This window comes from Corvus cornix, chromosome 6 (genome assembly GCF_000738735.6).
Source record: "Corvus cornix cornix isolate S_Up_H32 chromosome 6, ASM73873v5, whole genome shotgun sequence".
NCBI classification, from domain to species: Eukaryota; Metazoa; Chordata; class Aves; order Passeriformes; family Corvidae; genus Corvus; species Corvus cornix.
The window spans coordinates 31192005-31219371 of record NC_046336.1 but is presented as its reverse complement, the minus strand read 5'-3'; the positions used below and the strand labels follow the sequence as shown (position 1 = coordinate 31219371).

Sequence of the window (27367 nt, the reverse complement as noted above, 5' to 3'; positions counted from 1 at the left end):
CACAATACGATATTAAAAACAAACCCAAGCACTCCAAGCTGGAGTTAAAAAAATTTTTAAAATTTTAAAGGAAAAAACCCAACCAAGTAACCTTCAAAGCCACAGTACTCAGCAGCATTAGGAGTGGCTAAAGGCAATGGACTGCTCTGCCAGGGAAAGAAGAGCTGCCAGGCAGTTGCCATCCTGGTGGGCTCCAGAGGCTGCTCAGGGTGGAGGATGAGGAAGGCTGCCAGACCCCACTCTCCTTTCTTGACTCCTGTAAAAAGCAAACCACATGCCTTCTACTCTGGCTCCTTCTCACAGTTACTTTTTTTTCAACTCCTTATCAGTGTCTTTCTCCCAGGCTCCTGTCTGAAATAATCTGTTTGCTTTCCTCTCTAGCCTTTACACATTACTGACCAAGTGAAAGCTGCCTCTCACTGTCGTGCTCAAGGTGTGCGTTCCCACTGTATATCACTGGCTCCCAGTTTGGTCCTTTCTCCTTGCTCACCACACCCCAAGCTCCTCGCACACACAAAAAACTCCACTTCCTTGTCTGCCACTCCTGTATCCTCAGCTCAAAGTAGATATAAATGTATAGCATGTCCACTGGCTTGTCTGTATCTTTACTTGAAAAAATAATCTTCTGTATATTCTTGGGGGAGAGGGGATACAGTATTTACTTCTACAAAGAAAAGGTTTAATGATATTTAGTGATTATGTAAAATATATTTTTAAGCCCATGTACAGTTTCTTAATGTTAACTGACACTATGAACATAAACACAAACAGATTAAAGGTAGGATTTGGATAGTATCTTGTATCTAGAGGCTCTGTGCTCGAGACAGTGAAGTAAAAATAGAAGGAGAAGGAACTGTGATACATTAAAATTCATTTTAGAAATGAATCTGATGATCTGTAGCTGACATTTGAGATTGCAAAGAAGCTTCATACAGGAGAAATCTATTAAAGAATAACTCTGGCACGTGAAAAAAATGTCAGCATGTTCTATGAATAACGAGGAATAAGGAAACAAAGTCCATGTTTTAACCCAGGGATGCTGAGTGACCTTCATCCCCAACAAGACCTTTGGACATTATGAACACAGCTCAAGGTTCTGCTGTAGCAGGGTACTTCTGACACATATATAAATACTTGGTCAATTAGCAAGACAGATTTGCTATGCAGTGATAACTCAGCAAATGTTTAGAACAGAAGCTTACTTTTCCAAGAGAAACTTATTTTTTCTCCCCCATTAAGACATTTCAATACATGTTTTACTTCAAGGATATTAATAACCTTTCTAGGAGGAATACGTGCCCGCCCAAGGCTCCACGCCAACCTGCTGCCACCAGCTGGGATTTGTTTTGGTGTAGGCAGATAAACAAATAAATGACTGCCTGGTGGTACTTGGGAATTGCACTGAGTTTTCCCTGTTGCCAGAGAAGGGCTGGCAAATCAGAAAACTTATCTGCTTTGCAAATAAGGCCAAGCACAGGCACAATCAGGACATTTTAGGAAAAAAAAACCCAAAAAGATCAGGTATTTCTCATTGTATAAGATGAACAAAATGTAGACAGCTGTACCTCCTCTTCCCAAGACACTGAAGTCTATACATCCAAGGGAGGAACCCAGGAGAACAGCAGGCAAATTAGTCCCAGTTACACAATTTTCATGGTTAACCTAGTTCTGATTTGGGCTATTTCTGACAATACTCTCTCATTAACATGATCAGTGTTCCACCAGTGGTCTGCAGTGGTGAAAGATTTTTTTTGTTTAACCATTACTCTCTTATTTGAAATAAAACCCAATCAAGCAAATACACTGATTCATGTAGTTGATATTTTTAATGCAGACTAGGTGAAATTAATTTAACTTCACCAACACCTATTTCTATTCCAAAAGCCATTTTCTAGTAACTGGATTTTAAAGGCTAAACAAAAATCTTCCTAGTGAATTAGCCACCAGAGATGGTTACCTAGCTCAGAGCACATAGAAAGATACTGACACTGGCAGAAAAGCTAACCATTCAATTAAAATTTAGAGTGTGTTTAAAAAACCTCTCAAATGCTGTATACACTACTGAACATACTTAACATAACAAGACATTAAAAAAAGAAGATATCCAAAAGAAAGAGAAAGTAATAAGAACAAAAATAACCAGAATAAAATAAAACTGTATTTGCCAATCTTAAGTTCTGCATGCAAGCCACCCCTCCTTCGTTGGTTTTGGTTGGTTAGTTGGGTTTTTTTGAATCTTGCAATGCTCTTAAACTATCAAATAAAATTCTGGAGTTTAAGGCTGAGAGAGATAAAAATATCAGCACCAATATTACACGGAGGAGAAAAACTGCAAGGGAACATTGTGAATAAAAATATCACAACTTTTGCAGAGATGGAACTTTTATCCACGCAGCTACATTCTTTCAGTAGTAGCCAAGTAATATGGAAGTTTTTAATTAACTATTGGCAGAGGAGAGCAGAACTGAAATCCCAGTAAACAGTAAATGAACCAAACTGAAGTGCATCCTAGTGCCTATATGGGACTCACAGAAGTCTTTGTCACCAGAATTCAAAGAGCATTATATAATATACTATAAATAAATTATTGTATAACCATTAATAACATATCTTTATACAAAGGTATGGAGACTAGTAGTTTGCCTTTACATAATGTGTGTATCATCTTCAGGGTGCCCTTACCAATTTATACATATCCTCAGAAGCCCTTCAGAAGTGTCTTTTTCCTTGTACTGTGTTTACATATATATTTCAGCATAAATTGGTTGCATAAGCACAGTTAAATTCAGTTTCATGTGGAAAAATTCAAGTTAATCTTAGAAGACTTCTATCTGGTACAGAAAGCAGTATCCAGGGCTGGGTTGATACTTCACCAGCCCGAGTTTCCAGAGTTTTGCTATGCAGAAACTCTGCAAAGTTTTTTTTCTGAAATTCTGTTTGTAAAGATCAGGTCATGCCCATGACCCAGAGGAAAACTCACTTAAAAACAGAAGGTGCCATTCAGATTTCTCCTGTTCAGTAGAGGGGAACTGAGGCTGGAACAGATGAAGTGAATGATCACCAGGATGATGTGGAAGTGAGAGCCTGTCTTATGAGACAATGTAATGTGCAACAGAATAATAGATCATATGAGTAAGCATTGTGGGGCTTTGCCCCAAGGAGAGAGAACAGCCATTTACCTGAAAAGGACCATCAAATGCTTATTCCAGGGAACATTTTGTATTTCATTCCTCCATCTCATGAGTACATGAAAGGCTGAATCAATCAATCAGACCTGTGCAGAGCTGTATTATTGATTAAATCTTGCTTCTAGTATTGAACTTGGCCTGAAGAAACACAACCTCTTAGTGAAGTTTAGCCATACACTCAAATAAAAACCCCTCCCCTTACTCTCCATTTTCATTGTTTTAAAGCAGTGTTGAACTGCACACACAAAGAACACAGACACACCTTGCTGCTTACCTTGTCCCCAAGTTGTACTAATGCAGGGTTCTACTAGTGCCTGACACGTCCTGCTTAAAACCCAGAGAGGGAAAGGCTGTGCAGTGCTCATTCATCAGTGGCTGTGCAGTCAGACCCTGGCTCTGGGGGCCAGCGCAAGAGTTCAGCAAGCCCTGTTACACAGGGCTGCCTGGACACACTGGAAAACACAAACCCTCCTGAAAGGTCTGGGCATTTCCGAGCAGGAACCTTGCAAGGAACTCTTGAGAATGTCTGTATTGATTCAGTACACTGGAAGGACAGGAAGATTTTAAATGAAATGCTGCTTCAGCATGCAGGCACAATTTGCTCTGAGCCAGGGAAGACACTGTAGGATGAGGGGACAGGTTCTGTGAAGCTGGGGGAAAGCCTCTTCTTGGAGAGCTTGCTCCAACAGGTTGGAGATGGAAGAACCTGTCCAGAGGGAGGCAAACGCCACTAAATGGCAGAAGGAAAAATGTGATAACTTGTTCTCCAGGAATTTTGATGACCTGCTCTTCTCCAACCACCTTGGTGTCTGGAATTATGCTGACACTACAGTAGCTCCATTTTACATTGAGAAAAAGAGAAGAGTTGGCTGAAAACACTTTTTTTTTTTCTACGTGGCCAGCCTTGGCCTAAACAAATACCAAAATGTTAGCTGTCCATTGCCATTCACGTGAAAGAGCAATGATTATCACCTTCATTATGACTTGCAAAATAGAAATGAAGGTGCACAGAGAATCTTTGAAAATATATTAAAAACGCAAATATTTTAAAAAATATGGATTAAACTAAAATTGTTTGAATTCTGATATATATTCTTTTGCATAATGCTACCACCAATACAGAATATTCCTTTCTGCCAAGAATCTAGTAGAAAAGAAAATGAATCTCTGCTTTCACCTAATTATACAGTTAATATACTGCTAAAGAAACCTACAGCTGAGTCTTCGTCTTCTATAAAAACCTCTACATGAGTTTTCCTATTCTCCCAACAGTGCTTCAAAATTACAGAGCTATTTTAAACATTCTTCAAACTCAATTACATGGAAATGTTAAGTAATGTCCCTAAAAAATGGTTATCTCTATACTCTTCAGCTGTAAATAAAAAGTATTTTCTGGCTATGAAAAATCAATCTTTTCCTCAATTGAGGACAGCCCCATGGCTATTTTAAAGTTCAGTGGGGGTTGAAAGGAAATAAGGATGACGCAAAAACACTCTTAGTGGCTGAATAGTGTATATATTTCTATCAGAGATCAAAAATTAGAAGAAATCAATCTATTGAATTATAAGACAGAAGCATCTGCTTTTGTGTCACTTGAGACCAATAACTGGTATTTTGATTCTTTAGTGATAAATGTAATTCCTAAAAATAGAGAACTCGGCAAAGCAAAAAATGCAATCAGATTTAATTTGGTAATTACACCAGCTCTCCAACACTTGACATAACTTTTTTTCCTTCAGGAAAAGTATTACTTTAATCTAGATCAATCACTATTTTTTTGAAAAGAAGAGAAATCTTAAAGAATACCTAAACATTAACTAATTTGACAGATGCTTAGTTATGGGCTATTAATGTGAGGGACCATTTTCTCAGAGGTTCAACGAAGTACAGTTGCTCATGCATCTGGAAACAATCTGATAGCCTATCATTAAATTATTTTTCTCATAATGTATGAAGTTTCTGCAAATTATTACCTTGAATGCAGTAACCGACAGGGTTTCTGTGCGACAGCAGATCTGCATAATCCAGAGACATTGACCAGGCCCTGATTCAGTAAAGCTAAGCTCCAAATGAACATTGATTTTATTAATGTTGCATGTCTGAAGCATTTTATGAATGTTTTAAAAGAGATGTATTTCTTAGTTAGCTTGTGGAAGGTATCTCACTTGTCTGTCTCTAGCAACAAGGAAGCGGTCTTGGTATTTATTCCTTTTAGTCTGATATTTCTATGAATTATGAATTTCCCCAATAGTTCCTACAGAGTGATCTCCTACAATTATTTCATAAGAAACTGATACTAATCCAATTGAAGTCAAAGAAATTATTTCCACATACTCCCACTGACATTCATCCATGCCCTAAATTCTTAATAACCAATGGAAGAGTCTTTGTAAAGCACTGTAGGAATAGATTCAAAGAGTAAAATGATCTGCTTTCAGTATTTATTATATTAACAATTTGGCTCTGGCTTTCCTCAATGGATTAGTTTAAACACTAAAAGTACTGGCACTAAATTGCCTTGAAACATGAGGGCACCACTTCATGAAGAACCTAAAAGAGATTACAGTTTAGGAGGCTTCCTTTCTTCAAACCATTTTCATAAGACTTGTTCATAAATGCCAATGCCTATCAATTAGGTCTATATTGTAAGCATGCAGTGTAATTTAAATAACCAAACTGAAGTTGTATTTTGTTCAGAAAGGGATCACTAAAGCAGCTGGGATGAGATTTTCTGGACTTTGTGTGAACCACTGCTACGGTAGCAATACTCCAATATTAACACACTGTATTAGTTAAGTGTCTCAGAGGTGCAAAGTCTAAGAGATGATCACAGAGAGCATAACCCTATAAAAATGTTCAGAAAGAACAAAAAACCCACAAGATACATTTAAAGATTTGGGGAGTGAGCAAGGCAGACAATGTTTTAACAACACTGTATTTTTTTAGGATACTTGCCAAACTACTTGTGACAGCTCTGTATTAAGATGACTGTTTACTGTTTGGCGCTCTGGCTAGAATAAGTAACCCTTCAGATGAGAATTACATGCAAGCCAGCTAAGAGGAAGGCACAAGCCACAGGAAACACCAGTCCAGGAAAAAATCCCTCCCTCTTCTGAGGTAGATTAAAACCCTCAGCAGCTAGGGGGGCAAAGGAGCAGGGCAGGTGCAACAGGAAACTGTTTAACTCTTAGGGCAAAACTGGACAGGCTCACACATGAATTGGCCCATGAAGAATCACATGCAGAAAAAGCAGGGAAAGAGGGTGTCCTGCCCTGAGCACAGCTGGTACAGGTAGGAGGTGTGGAAGGGGGAAAGAAAGATTATTCTGAGAGGGTAAAAAGGGAAGGAAGTTTATCCCCTCTCTTAGCTCTGGTTCAAAAGGGGAAGCTCTGAAGTCTAGGCTTGTCTTACCACAGTGTGTGCTGCTTTTATCTATAAACAAAACCTCAAGTTAATTAATGAAACACAGTCATCATCAAATTCACAGAGCCTGGAGCTGTCAGGGACCTGCAGAGTCCTTTAGTCCCTCCCTGAGCAGAAAGGCAGGAACAACTGCTCCCAAAGGGCTTGTCTCGCCTGTTCTTCCAGGCTTCCACAGGACCCAGCAAAATCGAGGAAGATTACTCCAGTGCTTATTCATCCCTGCTGAACAGCCTAATCTCACACTTAATGGAGAGTAGAACTGGTATTTATTCCATGAAAACCAATCCAATTTGCACATTATATGTTTGCATGAATTACTGGCTGGAGGGTACTGTAACAAAATTACAAAACTAGTGGTTGTGGATCAAGCAGAAGTTCCCGTACTATTGCTGGAGGGAAAGGATATGGTCAAAACAGGGAAATAAATGAGTGCATGAGGAATTTAGAGCAGGGCTATGGAAATTGGGAAGAGGCCTACTCTCAAACAGCAGATGAGAAAGTCTGGCTTTTCACACCCCAGGAACTGGTGTCTAGTACACAGAAACAGCTACCAAGAAAAGTGGCTATCAACTTGCATGATGGAGATGACCCAGACAAAATTAGTATCATCTCCTTTCCAGACTTTCAGAGCTCAGTGTGTATCAGCTTTACTGGTGGAAGTTACTTAAAATGCAAACACATTTGTCCCATCTTTCCCAGCTCAGAAGACCTGAATAGAAATTCATCCAGTTCCAGAGCTAGAAAGTGAGCAAAGATTTTAATAGGCCTTTCAAATGAAACAGCTGCATCTGCATCCCCATATAAAGAATCACCTTGAAGAAACAATCTAACACTTGTAACACTATAGAATAATTCCCCACAAAAGCTTCTGTTGTTTCTGATTGAAGTGTAAAACATTAGAAACGCAGGGTGAAAAAAACATTCCTTCCTAGAAGAGAGCACTATTGTCTTAAGTTAATTACAAAAGATACAATATACTGGCACAGATTTCAGAAGACACCCTTCATCTGTGCACTATTTGCATGGCAGCTTCTGCCAAGGTGGAGAAAGAAGAGACAGAAAAGAAGAGGAAACTGCATTCTCAAAAGAGCAGAGGAGACAGCCCTGGACTTCTAAAGCACTTTGCTAGAACCTAGAGAGAGAGCAGCACAGAGAGATAATGTCACATCCCCATAAACAGTCTCAAAGCAAGGGGCCTTTTATCACCAGCCTCTGCAAAAAAAATTGTAGATAAGATAAAGCCAAAACACCCCTCTGCCTAGGAAAAAAAATATTTAGTCTGTATTTTTCAAAAAATCTGACTTGCAAATTTCCTAGAAAAAATTCAAGCTGGGGTTTCAATTCCTAAATTAAATCCCATAGAATTGGTGTCTGGGATTGGGCTGTTTTTTCTCATTTGCATTCAGTTCTCCTGCCACAATGAAGCAGAGGATATAAAACAACAAAGCCAAGAACAAAAATTGGTTTCTGCAGCAATTCTGCTGAGGATTTTCTTTTCTTTTCCATTCCCTCCTGAAATAACGTAATGTATGTGACATATGTAGAATTCCTGTAGAGGCATTTTGGTCTGAATAAACTCAGCAGTTTTAAGAAGAGTAGTATCAAAATCAGTAAAAAATAGTAGATTCTACTAAGAGGAAGCAAGAAGCTGCCACCTCCATGGACAAAGGCTATACTCCAAAAATACATGTTCACAGTTAGGAAGTAAATATGTTATCTTTTAGAAGGTTAGGTATTATTTTGCTTTTTGTTGTTGAGGATGGGACAGTACAAGTAAGTGAATAGCCTGACAAGTAATTTTGTTCCACACAGGATGGGTGGATCATTCCCTGTCTGTGGCCTGCATGTGACCAGTTCATTATCAGTAAGTATTTGGGGTTTAAACCTCAGACTTCACTGAATCCATGAATTGCATGATTTGCTAGGAAGAATTTCCACAGATTTTTTTGTATGAACAGTCATAAATTTAAAACTTGTTTCCAAGACCCTGTTGCAATGCTTACTCAACTACATCTGTTTCCATGGACAGACATCCCTGCTTACCAACATGCCTGAACCAGAATATTTAGGAAGAGCTAATGCAGAAATGAGTTAGCGCAGCCTAGTGCATGCTCTAATTCAAGTGAATATTCTTTGAAAACATGCTCAGCAGGATTGACCATGTCATAAAAGGCCCTGATCCTGCATGATTAGAGGTAATGGGATCTTTGTCATCGACTTTCAATGAGCATTGGAATGAGCCCCAAGGTAGCAGCTATAATAAAGGGCAGCTGCTTAAAATTTTACTTGCTCTTTTACTTGAGAGCTATCAGAATAAAACATACAGGATAGATATAGGCATACAGAAATGCAAAAGTGCCCACACATAAACCTTTAATTTTTCTGAGGCTTTTGTAGCTGCAAACATCTACAGATGATCGTCTGGGAAGCACTGCCAGAATTTTACATAACCAACTAGTCAGCTTCAACGACTCTGGTTTCAGTGCTGGCAATGTACAGGGCTGGCAATTTCACAGACTTGGATTAAGCCCTTGATATTTGCTTCGCTGTGCATCCACTCAGGATCCCTGGAAGCTGTCTGACTCTCCTTTTAGTTCAGCACACCTGTGGATTTACCTTTTCTTAATAGCAAGAAACCTGAACATAAAGAGATCTGGACCAAACGAGTCTTTCAGCTGATTACTTTTGTCAGCAACTACTTTAATCCAGGCTACACATTCAGGCTGAGAGCTGGGCTCTCAAGTGTGCAGCTGTAAAAGGGAGTAATCCAGCATCCAAAAGTTCTGGCCTACTTCAGGAGACCTCTGCTTACAAGGCAAGGAAGAACAGCTGCATTCCCAGCTCAGCACTACAGGGGAAAGGTGAATGGATTTGTGTTGCTGCCTGTTCTGAGCTTCCCCTTCCCCTCCCCCTCCCAAAGACATGTGCTCCGAGCTCCTTTGTTCCAAGCGCGGGCAAAGCCAAATGTAACTCAGACTCTTCAGCAGTGTCTGATTGGCCGCTCGCCCCGGGTCCGCCCCCAGTCCTCCCCTTTCCCCTTCTCCTAATAAAAGATGGTCGAGGGGAGGCTACGCCCTCTCACTCAGCTCAGCGACTTTCCTGCGAACGTCTCCGGTTGTCTGTCTCATTTGAAAGCTTCTAACTGCAGGGAATTGAGCGAGCAGGGAGCTATATTTCTCCCTCTTTGCTTCTGCTGATGGTATTTGCTCTGCAGCTGATTCAGGTACCGATTTTAGAGCTACTAAAGTGCTAGATCGCCCTTGCTACCTCTCAAGGCTGCTCGAGGCTTTCTAAGGCATTGAAATACAAGCGCTAGCCGGTATAAAGCTGAAAAGATACCTTCCACAGATTTGAGCTTTTTTCAAGACACTGCATTAAGATTTACTAAAGGAAACTTTTGTTAATGGAACGTTTGTTAATGGCCAATACACAAAGTACTTTAAGTAGATGAGGAAAGAAGTGAAGCACAACACGAGACAGGCTTTTTCTCACTTACTTTCTTCAGATGTTAGAGTATAGTTTAACCATCCTGGGTATTGCCCAGCCCAGGCTACCTCACAAGGATCAAACCAACAGCTTAGCTTTCTCCTCCTATCCCATCAGTCACTCCTTTTTTTTGTTTAGTTTTTAGGCTCAGGCTTCCCAGTTCATTGCTTTTGTCCTTGAAAAAGTGAAATAAACAAGGATAGAGATCCTTGTCTCTAAGCTGATCAATGAAGTATTTCTAACAGTACGCCCCCGATTTCATCCAGAAACTGGGGGATGGTGAAAACACTATTTGTAATTTAGTGGCAGATATTGGATGACTTGAACATCATACGAAATACTGGACTGCATTCAGCAATCAGCCTTGTTGTCCCCCTTTGATATACCATATAGCAATATATTGCTACATTAATAATATGGTATATAGCAATGCAGTCTATTCAAATATATTATTACTGTAACATTTCTTTTGTTTTGATGCCTCTTGTATTCCACTGTATTAACAGAACATTTGTTCTAGATTCCTTGCCAGAAAATTAGCAAAACCAGCCTGTTTCACTACAAAAAGAGTTATCACTAAAATTATGGGTACTATGATTTTAAAGCATGCAGTTCTCCCTATTTAAAACCCCTGACTTTATAGCATTCTTTTCTACTTTTGTTTCCATTTCAAGGGATGAGGATATGCAGTTTTCCCGACCACTTCAGATTACTGTTCCTTCCTTTTCCCCTCTCATTCATTCTTTCTTCCATGAGATATCTGTTTGTGGTATTTGTATTTATATTTATAACAAGATCTTATTCATTAAAACACATCCCTACAATTCTGCTGCCTTTGCCCTCTCCTCAAACTTACTATTTTGGGATGGAAAGCAGACCCTGTCTTTTTTTACCACTGCAAATACGAAGTGTACAAATTAATACACATGCAGGAACTCGGAAAGGGTGCTGACACCTGCTGGAATTGTGTCCCACACCCAGAAAATGCATCCATCATCGCTAGGCAAGGGAAGCCAGGGACACTCAGATTGCTATGAGGATCCTGCTTATGCAGGATGATGATGAACACAACCTGCCTAGAAATTCATGCTTTGCTGATGGAATCTGACCAGAGAGAGACTGTGATATTTCTGAAATGTGTTTTGAATGGGGTTTTTTATTTCTGTCTGAGTACTGGGTTGTGAACAATTTGTGATGTACCTTTTTCTATGAACAGCAGGAATGCATTACCCAAAGGTTATTACTTCAAAATATGAAACAGAGCTCTGTAATCATCCTCAGTCATTCTCCTTCATGCGTGGCAATTTGCATTAACTGTGCATTTTTATTTTGATTTTTAGATACACAGTTGTTTACCATTTGCATTACATTTTATTTCTAATATCCACTGACGGGGTCTTGATCATAGTGTTGCATGAAATTTTGATTTACAAGCAATTCAGTATACATTTTCATGGTAGCAATTACAATATGTTTTTGAAGCTGACATATTTTTAGTGACTACTACTAAAGAATTCTCTCCTCCAAGTATCCTCAAAGCAAACCCCTAGTTCAATGTGAAAACCAAAATCAGTGGATTTCAGTAGAGACTTTCAGAGATAGCTAATATATATGTTTTATAACTGCTCTCGGTGAATTTTTCTTCCATTAACTTACCCATATATTCTTTCTAATCTATGTATAATTTTGTCATCTGCATGTATGTAAATATGCTTATTGGCCTTGACATTTCGAAAGATCCTAGCTGTATGCATGTTTTAAGGCAACAATTTTAAAATCTCAGTGCTCAATACTACAAGGTTTATGTTATGTGTGCTGCTTCTTTCCTCCAGGTATTGGAGACTCATCTGCTGAGAGTGACAACATAATTTCTCTGAACACAAAAAGAGGGAAGAAATAAGATGCTTGGAAAACACTACCCAAACCATACTGAAAAGCGGAGTTACTGAAATGGCTCAAGACTACATTTCATCAAAATCTCAATCTCCTACATATTTTATATATCTAGTGAACGTTCATGTGGAAATCTCAGCATTTCTTGCTCTTCTTGTAGTCACCTGGTTGGCCTGATTGGATTTTATGCACACTTTGCATCACAGATCATCTTGCCAAAACTACTTCTCAGATCCTGTTAACAAATTGGATTTGCAACCTTGTGTTACAGAACCAGAGAAAAAGATGTACAAAGAACCCAACAGTCATAATTTCTGTATTTTCAGAAAGGTTCTCAATTTAAGGAGTGTAATTCCTTATTTTTATTTCTGAGGTTCATAACATCCCCAATAAACCTCCGAAGGATTTGACCTCCCCTTGCACCAGTTTATGCTGGAATCAGATGGATAAGCAGAAGAGCTGTGGTTTTGTTAAAACTTAAGTATGTGCATAAAAACCAAACCCAAATCTGTGTCTGTAAACAGACTGTAAACAAAACCCTGCAAAACAAACTCCCACAGCATGAGCAGAGATTGTGTAACAGTGACCAGAATATTCTGTCACATTTCAAGAGCCATGAGCACTGCTGGTCATCCCCTTCTGAATGATAACTGCTGACTCCAAAGAGAGCTCTGCTGTTATCCCTGCGCCAAAGCTGTGCATACATCCCATGTGGATCTGCAAGCACTGCAGCTTCAGTAAGAGGCACATGATGCTTAACAAGAACTCAGGATGTTTATTTAAAGAGTAAAAAACTCATCCATTTTCATTGTTCTGTGAAATGTAGAGAAGACGGGAAATAGAGAGGTTGGCCTAGGTCTAATGCACCCATATGGTGTAGAGCAAGGCTTGGCCTAGTATCCCTGAAAGGCAGGGACAAAGGAGGGATGCTCATTCAAGAAGACACAGCAGCAAGATAAACTATTGAAATTGCAACAATGAGGATGAATTGCAGGGAACTCAAGAGATATTTGAGGGAAGAAAAAGCAACTAACTTGGATGCAGAAAGATTACAGAAAGTGCAATGTGTTCTGTGCAGCTGCTCAGAATCAATTAACTCCTCATGTGTTTGACCAGCACCTCTCCCATGCACAAGTGTCCCTGCACAGCCTGCACCAGCATCCCCCAGCAGGAGAAACTGTGGTGGAATGCCACTGTCAGCTCTGGAGCAAAGATACATTTAATCCAAATTTTATCCTAGACTGCTATCACTCTTTCAATAATATCAACATCACTACAAAGAGTTTTTGCAGCAGGTTGAACTGTAATATAGATAATGAGCTGCAAAATCTGGTATGCTGATTTCCAGCTTCAGTATTTTTCTCTTCTCTCTGGAATTTTGTAACTGAGACCTATTTCAAAATATTTAACTATGTTTTCACATTGGCCGTCAATGAAAGAGCATACAAGAATTTTGTCTTTCAGGATGTTAATTTTTTTTTAAAATGAGATGTTCAATGATAATGGTCATCTTTATAATTTTTTATAGCAAGTGAGATGTTAATCATAGATTAAGATTTGCTATGGGAGAAAAAACAGAGTATCCCTCTGTGGGCTTTATTTCTCCAGGGAAAACAGATTCTGCTTAATGAAAGTATGGAAGGGTCCTGAGTGTAAAGGCAAGGAGCAAATAAAATTTTTTAAAATTGTTTTCAGAGCAAAGTCAAAATTGATAAATTGCTGCCTTTTCAGATATTTTGCTTTACAAAATTTTAAAGATTCTCCCCATGCCCTGGTGGCTGATGTTCAGAACAAAAAAAAGAAATCACTTTCTTGGCCTCTAGAGATTTCTAACAGTTCCCCAACTGCCACCCCCACACCCCTTCCCCCTGCCCTCTGCCTTTAGGGAAGATTTTATAAGTTATCAGCCTACCCCCTGGAAAGAGCACATATGTTATCAGCTCTAGGACTGCCCCTTCTTAGAGGTCCCTCATGATTCTGGCTCCACACCTTAATGGGGTTAACAACCTCATTTTCTGTAAAAAAGCATCTTCCAGCTACAATACCCCTTGCTGCATTTTGTTCTGAGCACTCTCATTCTCTTTTTCATTATCTTTAGTTTCATTTGCTGTGGCAAAGACTGTGCTGAAGCCTCACTCTCTTTCACTGTAACATTTCAAGGCTTTTAACCTAACCTGCCATGAAACTGAATTGTGGCTTTCTAGAATGTCCAGTTCCTCTACAGAACATCCTTCTGAGGCTGGCTTCACTGTGTTATCCATGCTCTAAGGATGAGATGCATCAAAGCAAATAAATCATGAATTGTCATCAGGCTACAGGGTTAAATCAAGCTGAAATGCACAGAATGAGGCTGTGACCAGCAGGATGTGGTCAGCAGGGAACTAGACCCAGGCAGCAGCTCAGTGACCATCCTGCTACCCCAATTGTACACCAGTCCACTGAAGCCATTACATTCAGTTTACTGGGTACCACCCACTCAGGCTGATTTGGGATTTAGAACAGCAAGAGCTGTTTTGATGAGAACAGATCTGGAGAGTGACTTTTGAAGCCTATGCAAAACTGCACTTTACCTATTGGGATTGTGCCCACATCAGTCTTTCTTATGTTTAAGTGACAAACTTACTGCTAAGTTTTGTATTTTCTTCATATGTGTACAGGAAAGGCTTCAGTAAGTTTTGAAACACTGGTGGCTGCTTAAGGGAGTACAATATCTTCTTTAAGAAATTACATTAATAATTTTCTAAAGAGGACCTAGGAATACTGTGACAGTTGTCACCATCCACTACTGTGCTGAGAGGATGAATCTAGAACACTAGAAGCAAAAAATTGTGCAGAAGGCTTGTAAGTCTTGAGTAACTGATATGTAACAAATCATGTTAAAACTGCTCCAGAGACTGATGTGTAACATCACAGTTAATAAACTTATTTTCGTTGATTTCAGCAAGTTATACTTTGGGCATTACTTACTGGAAAAGAATGTCAGCTTTAGATACTAAACAAATTAACTCATTATTCCACTTGGACTTTTAGTAAAAAGTAACCTGGTATGTTTGAATACTTTCTGCTTGGTAGCTGAGAAGAGTATTCAAAGCTGAGTATTTGCAGTAAAAATTTATTAGCATCATCCTTTCAAGTCCTTACTCTTATTTCTAGCCATTTCCAGCTTTCTTAGTTCCAGTCTACATGTCTTCCATGTCCTATTTGAACTAAATAAGAACGCAGAATGGAGCAAAACAAATCCACTGTGGGAAACCTACACATATGATATGTACATGTTATGCTTCTTGATTTAATTACACTCTCTTACCCTTTAACTGCACTCCAGTGTCTACATGAATGCTGGTCAAGAATTTCCCTTGTGCTGTCTTTGCCCTAAAATTCATATGGTTTCATGATGTCCTCACACATAAAGGCTCACAGAAAACAGTAGAAGATAGTAAGTACATTTTGCAAAATATCTGCTAACCACAGCTGGGAGCTCTTCAGTACTGGGGAATCTTCTGAATGACACATGTACAGGAAACAAGTCTACAGTGAGTCTACGAAGTCATGGCTTTGGGCAAAGCTGTGAAGCAGATTTGAGGATAGTGAGAATAAAATGGTACAGGTTTAAATGAAGTGGGTGAACCCACACTGACACACAGATACACCTACCACGAGAGAGACTGGAGCAGATAGACTTTCCCATCCTAAGAAACCAATGACGAGACCTCTGGAGAAGGATACTATGGATGCTCAGAACAGGAACTACTTTGGAAATGACATCATTTGTACACTACGTGCTGACTGACCAAAACCTTAAGATAAAAGCTGTTGAAATTTTTTACAGTATTTTCTTGTTACTATTCTAATTCCTTCCTATGTGCAAAACTACTTCCGACTGTTACAGTATATAAAGAAAAGAAAGATTTCAACTTGTTTAAATTTTTTTTTGTGTAATTCCCCAGCAATGATAAAAAACAAATCTAAAAATAAACTTTGATATATAATTAGCTGAAAATGTAATTGCATTTTCAAAACCACTGTGGAAATCACCAGTTCAATATTTAGGACATGAAGCTCTATGACTAAAAAAAATTAAAGCAAAAACAAAACAAAAGATCCCAAAAACAAACCAGCAAGGTCAGGAATGATTACTGCAACTCATTAGATAAGTATTCTTTCCTAGAGAGGCAAGTATTTTTAAAAAGAGTGTACAAGCACATTGGCTGTAATGTAATAATTTCAAATTCTTTCTTTTGGAAAAAGATAAATATGTTTCATGATTATTATATTCACTGTGCAAATAAGGCTTTATTCCACTGTGAATCCACAGAAATCGCTGTAACAATATATTGATCTTACCTTGTAACTTCCACTCTGAATTGTCTGACCACGAGCGGGAACTGGAAAAGTAACCTCTGCCAGCACAGTCAGTCGCTGCCTCCACTGCCAATAAAGTAGAAACTCCTTGTCATTAAAAAGCCAGTGCCCCATGCATTTTAGGGTATTTAAAAAAAAACCCCAAACACCTCAGGCAAACTAGTGCAAAACCTAAAGAGGGAGATACTAAAAGACAACTGACCTGAAGATAAAAACCCTAATAATGTAAATCAATAAATAATTAAAATTAGAAACAGTAATAGAAAGGAAAAAAATTATGTTTCAAACTGCTGCACAGTAGTTTGAGATTTATTTTACCAGTTCTTGTTTCATAATGTATTTTAAAGTTTTTTTATGATGAATTTTTAACCAAGAAACACTTTTTCTGTAATTTAGCCCCCAGACATTTGAATCACCAACTTCCACTAGTATATTTGCATAAAACCAGCTCGTTTCTAAAAGTCATCTGTTTCAATGACTTCTTTCTCACCTGAAGTCACACGGCTCCATAGGGGATGTGTGAACCTTTCTGCTGCTTGGGGCCACGTTAGAGGGCTTACAGGAACATATTCTTTCTCTGTCCAAGAGATTCAGCTGATGGAGTGGTACAGAACACTGTGCAAAAAAACTGTAAGAGAAAAACAAGAGTTAGCACCATTAACTGAAAAAAAAAAATTGTTGTCTGAAAAACAATGCATATATGTGTCAGGGAAAGACAAAAATAAGTAAGAAAAAGTAGGAATTTTGCATACTGCACATTTATTTACATATTGCAACAAAATACTGCCTTCCTCAATTCTCCTCAACACAGTAGGAGAAATATTCATACCTTAACCTCTTTTAAAATAAATGTTCACCATGTTTGTTTAATGTCTTTTACTATACTGGTGTAGGACTGTCATCAACTGGGCTATATTGAGAATTTAGAAATTTTTAAAATAAGATAAATAACATTAACATATAATGTCATCTGGTCGATGTTTTTTAAAATCCATCTTTAAAAAATAATAATATTTTGGCCTGCAAAAGACTAAAGACAAAATACAGTGCACTTTTCTGCAATTTCTACTGATCTATTATTATTATTATTTACCCAACAGTTTAAAAAAAAAAACTGTATTTTTAAACCATTTCTTGATTCATTATTTTCAGAAGTCTCTTTCAGTGTAGAGAACTGATTTTCAGAACTTTGCCTATACCAAGACTATTAATCATAAAACAAGACAATATGAATTGGACAAGGCTGCTTGTATGGACTAATTTATCCTTACTAATAATTCCATTAAAAGACTCAGTTCTGCTTCCATTCCAGTGAATGAAATAATGTGTGAAGTGACTATGGAAACTCGAGACTAAACAAGTGACTAAACATAGAAGCCAGCCACAGGTGTTGTGACAGCATTCTGATCCACACCCACTGCACGGCCAAACTGCAGCAGAAAAGTTGCCTTGCCAGGCTGTACTAATGTACAGAACGGTACCGAACAATGGTGCCTGTGCAAAGCCATCTGAGCAGAGACAAATGCCAGCGGCTGCAACAGGATACAGAGATAATTATAATGATGCTATGAACCCATGAGTGTTCTTCCAACACAGTAAGAGCAGAAACAGCAGGAGTCTAAGAGGAATACAATGAGCATTGTTAGGGAAACAGCGAGTCCCATGTGAACAAATATTAAATGACGCAGTTCACCTGAGTGATTAATTAATTTGGGATATGCCAGAAGAACCCAAAGCAGTGGAGTGTGTAGGCAGAGTAAATCAAGTGCTCTCTCACAATACAGAGGAGAGGCAGTTAATGAAATCACAAGGCTGCATTTAAATACATTACAAACTGATTAACTGGATGTTTTAACACAACATTAAATTAACCAGGACAATTCACTGGAGGAGAAGAGTTAAGAGATTAGAAAATGGATACATTTCAGTGACTGCGCTCACACTTACAAAGTGTGTGGGATCCCATGTCTGAGGAAGCAGTCAGCCGCTGATGAACACAAATGGGGATTTTTCCCTCTTTCTCTGAGCTGTGCATTAACCTGTGAGCAGTAAGACCTAGAACAATCCTACTGGTAGGGGAAACTCTAAAAAATGGCTAGCACGCTGTGCTGCTAAAAAGAGTTACCCTGTGTGAAGTGAGCTGTAACAGCTGGCCATGTGTCTGCTCTTAGACACAGCACTCCCAAAGCACTTAGGCTTAGCTTACTGCTCTTTCAGGAGGAAGGGCAGTGACGATCACTACAGAATGACTAAAACGGAACAGTTTAAATTGGTATTTCTTTGAACAGCCAAAATGCACAGACATAAAAAATTAAACCTGCTTCCCTACACACATTAAGGTGACAGTTAACATTGTGCTCAGAGACAAGTTAAGAAATTACTTAGGCTGCAGGACCAGCTTTGTAAAATAGTGAGGACTGCATATGGAAAATTGTCCAGCTGGATCCTGAGTTAGGTCTCAGACAGATGAATGCTGCAATAGGCCAGGGATTTGCCAGCTCTAGGCTGTCAGAGAAGGGCTGACTTCTACCCACTGTGAATACATGAACAAATCCTTACACAAAGCCAGCCTGAACTGCACGGGTCCCACTCCTGGGTGACTGCTCAAACCTCACAGGCATTTTAGTTTGCTGTTTCAGCAAAAACTTGGTACTTCACAAGACTTCAACAGCTCCCACAGACCTCAGGAGGGATCTACATTCAATCACTAGAGGCTGGGCCTAGTTTGTTCCATTTCCAAAGTTAATAGGAGTTTTATGACTAGCTGCTTTCAACAGTACCTTAGAGTATGCAAGTATCCAGGCCCCTGCCTGGACCCTCTGCCTATTGCCCCTTGGTAAAAAGAACAAGACAGCACTTTTACTAAGGCTATCGCTCCTGGGCCTGATCTTTCCTGGGTTTCAAGACAAAGCTGACATGCTTGTGAGAGGCAGCTAATGCCACAGGATAAATCAATTTTGAGGCATGAGGTCACGAAACTCCAGAGAACAGTCCTACAAACCTGAGCATGGAGGCCTCTGCCCAAGAGTAACACCATGTCAGCCTCAGGCAGCTAACACATGAGGAAACTGTGGTATCAATCACGAAATAAATACACCTCCCCCGGCAAAACCGGGAGATACTTATGTTGAGACAGACAGACAATCAAAATGATGGTGTTCCCATTGGATTTTTGAAATAAAGAAATGAATAGTGCCACTGCTCATCAGATGGAACTCTACACAAAAGCTGGAGGAAGCTGCTTGTTTAAATCAAACCTGGATTTCTCTAAAGGCCTCTCAGAGCTCAGCTAAAACACATGCAAGTGTTAAGTGTCTGGCTTTATCTTCTTAATCTGACAGGTAAAGAGGTGCTAACATCAGGATATAGGAACCTTACTCTCACCAACCACACTCATGCCTGATATCCAGTCCAAGACACAGACAGGCAGGTAGAGATTGTTTCCTATGACTCCACTCACACTTGCCAGACAAGTCTTAGCCAATAAACAGTGGCTTGAACATTCAGAAATAAAATAAAAACAAAAAGCCAAACAAACAAAATCTTCAAACAAAAACACCCCCCAAAAAACCTGAACAAAAAAACCCACCAAACCCTCATTTCAAAAAGGTTATAGTTGAGGTTCTTTTTCCCGCTCAGGACTGTGAAAAGAAGTTTTAACAGGAGTATTAAGAAGTTTCCCTTTCAAGTTGCGACTGTGATATTCAATGAGAAACCATCTTCAGTCTACAGTGATTTCTTTTAGTTTAAAGGAAACAGAATAAAGGCAAACTCACTGGGATACAGCACAAAATTTTTATGTCTTGTTAATACCTCAGAAACGCAGAAGACAAAATGGCTGCAGTAGAAAACAAAATGGCTACTGTACCTCACAGCTCTAATGAGAGAGGCCCTTCCTGGAATACAGTCACATATGCCACATTTCATCATCATATATGCCACAGAAAACCTAAGCTGTCTCTCATAATTTATAGTAAATGATATATTCTGCACTATTCTGCATTTTCCTACCCTGTAGTAACCTATAAACTTCCTGGGTTTGATGCTATCCCTCCCAGCCAGGCAATGCTGCCACTGCTGGCACCAGCTATGATATGGACCATCAAATCTATACCTGAGCTTTCTGATGCTCCACTACCAGTGCTGTTTACATCTTTTTCTCCTGGAAACAACCTTTTGTCAACAGATTTGGTTTTTCTCTCTCCTCTCTCTACCTGTAACTATTCGCTGCCACTGCTCTTCAACAAGGACTCTGCATTCCTACATCATCAGGGTTAACACTGAGGCACCTAATTTTACCAGAGCTTTTCCTCAGGATCCTGTCACAGTGCTGGATCACTGAGGCCCAAAACCAGAAAAGGATCATTTATTCCCTCAATGATACAACAGAGCAGACAGAAGAAGGATTAAAGAAAGAAAAAAATTACCTCACATAAATAGTAACCTTTTCCCGCCACTGCTGGAAGTGGCGGGAAAAGATTGCACGTGTGAGGCCGGCCTTCAGGCCACCCAGCTACAGCCTTCGTGTCAGAAACCCCTCAGCTATAGCCAGCAACTGCCGACATATTTTCTTTTCTCTTTTTCTCTTTTTTGTGGCCTTCTTTAAGTCAGACTTGTCAAGAATTACCTCTGAATGTTTGTTTTTCAGCTGAGAATACAAATCTTGCCCTCAGAAAAGCCAGCCATGTAAGAGCCCCCCCACTGCCCAGCACTCCGTGCTCAGCCCATTGCTTCCCGCCACTGCTCACTCCTGCTTTGCTCCTGGCTCTCAGCCTCTTCCGAGGTAACACCTTCCACTCACACAAAATAATATAAAGCTGTATCAATTAAATTGAATTCAACCCTAATAAAAGATAGTTTCTTTATTTTCAATTACACAGACTTGGCTTTGATTTGCATTTGGATTCTTCGTTTCAAAATCTTTTTGTTCTGGCTGCTAGAGTAAATTTTAAATTAAAAGCCTTCATCTAGTGCTACTGGGTTCTGAAATGTAGCACTTCTGTCAGAACTAGGACATACATCTCACCAGTGACATTACACAACAAAAGCATTATTTTTCTCCCTTGCCTATCAAATATGCTCTTTGGGTATGGACTGTTATTCTTTGAAGAAATATCTGAGTGTCTTAAGTACATCTAAAACTCTGGCAAGATAAAATATGCAACGTATCAAAGAAAGACTTGCTTCTTATTCATTTTAATTAAAACATTTACTCACTACACTCAGATGTTAAGACTTTACCTTATTACACTGATGAATATAAATCTTCTTAGTTATGTACACTGTAATAAAATGCATCCAGTGATCAATATGAAACAGGGACCAATCTTAACAATTTTGCAAATAATTTTAATAGTGCAGCTCTTGTTTTAATATAGCTGTATTTCTTTTAATGTTCATATCAATTTGCTCTATTTTATGTATGGATTGGAACTTGCATTTCACCTTTTGTGACACTCCTATGACCATTCAGAGCCTTCCTTGTTCTATTTGCCAGTCTTGGAATAAATGGAGCTTTATGAATTTGTCATCAACAGACATGGTCCCCTTGACTATTAAAATGTTTCTGAGAGTTAATGTCAATGAAAGAGACCAAAGAACTTGCAGTTAGGACAATACTCTCCTGTTTCTGAACTGCAGAATTAACTGTAATTGTCCCTCAATTTAGCATGTTTCCTTCTATTTCAAACTACTGAGAGATAAACCTGGAGAGCTTCTAGAGTAACATAATAAGGGGAAAATCAACAATAAGGTAAGAATTGATATAGTGGACATGCACTAAAGAAAGGTAAAAGTGGTAAGAGTTTTCAAAACAAGGTGCATAAACTCTTCAGAGTCTCATATTGTCAGATACAGTATTTCCTTATCTGTCTTCTTCCATCTACAAAGTGAAACTCTAAACCACAATTCCTCAGCTTTGTTTTGACAAAAATTGAATATGAGGCTTGCTATTTTTGAAAGAGTCGAAGGAGATCCTAAGTTACGTTTGTGCTGAACTGAAGATGCCAGGTCATTTTGCATTTCCCTGCTGTCTGCCTACTTTCTATTCTGGGGATGTAAAACCATGAACAGTTTGATGGACTTCAAGAATTCAAAGGCTATACTGTAGTTTTGACCTTGCTATTGCTAAAAAGGAAGACAACATCTGTTTCATGTTTCCCCTGTGCAAGCTTTATACTATCAGTACTGAAAACTTGAGAAGCTCTATTATTAAGTACAGTACCTAATTTACCCATTGGTTTTCAACACACTGGTGGGCCCACTTTCCTGTGGGCCAGAAAGAGTGGACAAAGAAAAGAAGAATTGTTGCAAAGTATTTTAAAAACTCAAACCAGCACCATTTATAAAACATGCTAAGAACTATTACAGCCATTGCCACACTGAGAAAACAGCAAACTTTCATTTCTTCAGTTTTACCCATGACATAAACAAAAGATGCCTGTTAATTGCATCACAAGCAGCTAAGAGACACCTTGTACCCTTCACTGAATGGAACAATGAATAAAATCCCATTTATGAGGAAGAAGTGAGACAAAAGTGTGTAAACCAGAGTAGTACAATCTGTAAGCGAAACAAGTATTTTCAAATAAACTACTCCATGACCTTTGCCCATGAGAAGAAGGTTCAGGACTACTGAAACTATCGGAAACTTTGCTGACATTTCTTTCTGCCTGGACTATCCTCTGCACTCTGTGGCCTTTCCACCAGAGAAGAAAACCTTCATGCCTGTTTATAAGATTAGCTCCAAACGGATAATCCAATATAACTCCCTGCCTTCCTTTGATCATTCTTCACTACGGTGTTATCGAGTCACCAAATATATTCCTGGTATAAAAAAAAAAAACCAAACCAAATAGGAACTTCTCAACATAAGGGAAGTCTTTCCCAAATTCCCTTTAGACTCTAACATAGAAAGTCTGCCTTTCCTACTTATTTCAGCAGCGCAGCATTTCCATTTGTGTTGCCTCTTGCTTTCTAAAACTTGGCAATGTAAACCCACAATGTAACACAACCTCTCTGCATCAATGAATACAGAAGATCAGCTGAGAATTCTGGGTTGAACATCCAATTGCCGGGGTTGCTGCTAACAAAACACTAACAGTTTTATCTTTGAGATGAAAGAGATTTAAGCAATTACAAGTCCCTGAATAAACACTTGCAGTACTTCTGCCCAGGCACATTATACTGCTTCATCAAACTCATGTATTTCACTAAATCTACTAAAATATTTTTCTGCAGCTTGCGTCGATCTCTTCCCGTGCATCTTCTACAGCCATTTCCCGGCTGAGTCTGCACGTGGACTCCTCGTTAGCTTGACAGGAACTGTAAATAAAGGCTGTAAGAGCCCACCCTGGGTTTGTAGGTGTGTATTTTCTTGCATTAAAAAAACTGAGAACTCAGGCTTTTCCTGAGTAATTTAAATTCCAAATAAATACTGACAAGCAGAAAGCTGATAAAATTGTCAGCTCATTATAAAAGCACAACTGAAATACAGCAAATATAGAAAAACATGATGAACAGAAACCTGCAATGTCCTTTATTCCCTGCCTCTTTCAACCCTCCCAAGTGTTCTTCATCTTTCCAAAATACGTTATCAGCTTTCAAACCGGGATAATAGTCCTCTGAAATGGTTTCATTTGCGGAATAATAATTCTTCCAAACATATTCAGCTGAGTTCTCTCACCAGGTATCTACTAAACAAACAGGAGGTTGAAAATACTCTTCTCTGGCAAGCAGTCTCATTTTCTTTCAAAAAAGGCTCATGCCCTCTCTCAAACAATTTTTTGAAAGATAATTCTCAACATGTGGGATTAATCATAGCCTAAAGCTTGCTTCTGACATGTGATTAACTATTTCTACCTGACTCAAAGTACATAGGCCAAAACATTCCAGCCTTGATGCTCTTCCCTCATGCCCTGTACCTAAAACTGCAGGATGGAAAAAGGAGAGGGACTGCACCATTCACACTTTGTAAGCCAAAGGCTAGGAAACAGTATGAGGGGCAATTTTTATAGAATTTGGTGATCTATTTTAAGAACTGTCCCAGAATTAAATTCCTCTGCATTTATCATGTCCCAAGGATGAAATTATTTACGCAGTCCATCAGATGCTATTACAAGGTTTCTCACATCATGAACATGGCTTATAATGCATCTCAAGCATGATACACACACTAACAATCTCGCTTGATGAAAGCTATCCTTATGCCTTTTATCATTCAAGCATGTTAATGAGTTCCCCCAAAAGATTACTGAGGAGTCTAATAGACTAAAAACCTATTTCAACCATTCTTTTAGAGTCTTTCAGTGAAGCAATGTGAACTTCTGCATCTAAATGATCCTTCCCTTAATAACTCAGGAATAATCACACCCTCTTGCACTTGTGCCAGGCCATTAGGGTATTTTAACAAATTAATGAATTTATCATTTCATGAGAAGCTGTACCAGGAGAGAAATCTTCCTTTGGAAAAAACACGTCTACCTTGCATGAAAGATGTTTGAACTGACGGGCTTAGACCCTCTTCTTCCAACACAGAGGTGTAAATGAGGAGACTGACAAAAAAATAAGTGTTAGCAAGAAATACCACAAACCGTTGCAATCAACTTCTCTTTGATCTCTAAGGTCATTTTCTAATAGAGTACTCAACATCAGTGGAAACATTCAGTTATTCAGAGGATTTCCTTCCAGTTAGTTGTTTGGATATGTCTCTACACCTCTTAAGTTCCAGGGAATGAGCAGGTTTTACCCTCCTACTTAATGGAAAATGCTTAATGTCTCACCAGAAGCCCTTTCCTCAAGAGTCAGAGAAACGAAAGCCTCACACAGACATTCTGGACCAACAAGCTGGGTCTGAAAAACAGCTCCACTTGAACTGACCGAGAGCATAATTCCGTAGAAGAGTGTGTCAAAAACTGCTCCCCACCTCCTTCATCAGTCCTCACAATCACCAGGATGAGCTAAGCACTCCCTGAGCTATTCTGCTGAAGATTTTTGCAGGCTACACATGGATGGAAAAAGAACTGCAGGCAATGCCAATGGCACACCCAAGATCCCTGCAGAGCAGGAGATGTCCACGCAGTGCTTTCCAAGCAGAACCACCTACCCAGGCTGGTGGCTGCTCTGCCCCTGCTCCTCACCACGCTGTACCTAAAAAGCAGGCACCTGCATCTCTTCCAGCTCAGCGCTGGTTTGCACTGACACGACAAAGTCTTGCTTCTTTCCACAAGGCCATGCACAGGTTCCACCTGAGACAAGGAATTTTTTCACATGAGGGTGTTCTTTGGGTCCACCTTCCTGGCCTGTGTGACTGCAGGAAGTCATGCACATTCTTCTGCTTTTCTTTCCAGCATAGGCACATGAAGTCTGGAAAACTCTTTCATAAGGAGCTCTACTTTCTGCCCTTCCACTAGTTCAGTGACTTTCCTCTCTTGCCTGAATGTAGTAAGGAAGATTTAGGTGAAGATAAAAATTACAGTAAATTACATTAAGTTCTTAAACCTGAACTTCGTATTCTTAAACTATTTCTTTTCTCCCTCTCGTGATTCCTATCAGCTTATTTCTAATAACCAAATTATTTTCCTAAGAATAAAATGCTTAGCTATGCCCAGTAAGAGTTCCTTTGCCCTTGTCTAAGCTGCCATCAGACTATTTCTTTGTCTTCACACTTCCTTTATTCTATAATAGACCTTGCATTTCAAGTGCTTCAGTACTTTTTGTGTTCTGCTTTAAAGATCAAACTACAAATTAGTTTTATCATATAAAACGAATTCTTGCCACAAACCCAATATTATGTTTCCTTCTTCCAGTTACATTTCTAATTCTTTAGTCGTGTAATTTGCCCAAACCATTTTCTTGTATTGACATAGTTGGCAAGCTGCACAATGCAAAAAACATTCTATTACTGCACAATTTTCAATAAGCAAGCTTTGCTACACTGAATTTTACATAGCCTGCTTGAGCAAGGTCAAAGCTGCATTTCCAGTTATTTCTTACATCAGTTGGTGTGATTAAATTGAAAATATAAATCACTGAGTTGTTGAGTCTTGAGCTATAAATAAAGACACTAATAGGCCATTTTCTGATCGTTTTCCTCTAGTATAGTGGGACTATTTGCCCAGGAACAGATTTGAAAAATATTGTAAAGATTTCAGATTATGTAGAACATTTTTTTTCTGACTCACTAATATTTTATTTCTAGATGACAACAATCTAGAAAGAGTTCATATCCAAGAAGTTCTTTTTGATTACTTCTTTGAAACTAGTGAGTGAAAGAAGTCCTTGCAAGCCCTCTGCAGTCTGCCTCTTCTGGACGTCCCTATGATAGATTTCAAGAGTCTTTTGAGACATGGGAACTACAACAGCCTCTTGTTGTCACTAGATACACTAACACACTTCTCAGGTATTTCATGTCTGATTATTGATATTGGTATTGGAAATCTGAAAAGGGAAACTTTCCAGCCCAATAACTAACAAAATGTAAAGAGAAATCAAATGAACACCATTATTCACACCTTTAGCTGAAAAGACAGGACAAAAAGCCCACAGATACTGGATGCTAAGCTGTGATCTAAAACCTGGGAAATCAAAAGCAAGGATGCACACCACAGTGCAACTTTCAGACAGGTCTAAAGGAGTCACCAGTGTTGCAGTGAATTTCTCTTTCAAAGAAATGGTAGCAGCTTGCCCACTGCTGACAGTGTTATTCAATACTTTTTTGCTGTATTTCCTCAGCTTCACCAGTCTTCAATTTGTTTGTAAATATATTTCCTTTTGGGAAACTTTATGAGATTTCTGCTGAGCCACTTCTCCATCAGGGTGTGATCCTCCCAGACCTCCCTGACCTGCACCTTCTGCCCCCTTGCCATTGGGGACATTCTGTGTCATTGCCCAGCTCATTAATGAAAGCACTTGACAGTGTTGGCCCCAGAATCTGGGGTGTACAGTCCATCTGATCCATTCTCTGCGTGGTGCTTCCCAAAAGTACCCCTGAATCTAAATGTGGTCACCTGAGAAGT

General features: G+C 39.1%; 1 long non-coding RNA gene across 4 annotated transcripts in view; it reads right to left on the bottom strand.

Moving 5' to 3' along the window:
• Positions 1 to 27367, bottom strand: part of LOC104690160 — a 314275-nt gene that overhangs the window by 140284 nt on the left and 146624 nt on the right. For all 4 annotated transcript variants that reach the window (XR_005602169.1, XR_002045719.2, XR_002045718.2 and 1 more), the window contains exons 2-3: positions 16843 to 16980; positions 16335 to 16418 (exon numbers count right to left, since the gene is read on the bottom strand). This is a non-coding gene — a long non-coding RNA (uncharacterized LOC104690160). The remainder of the gene's footprint in view (positions 1 to 16334; positions 16419 to 16842; positions 16981 to 27367) is intronic.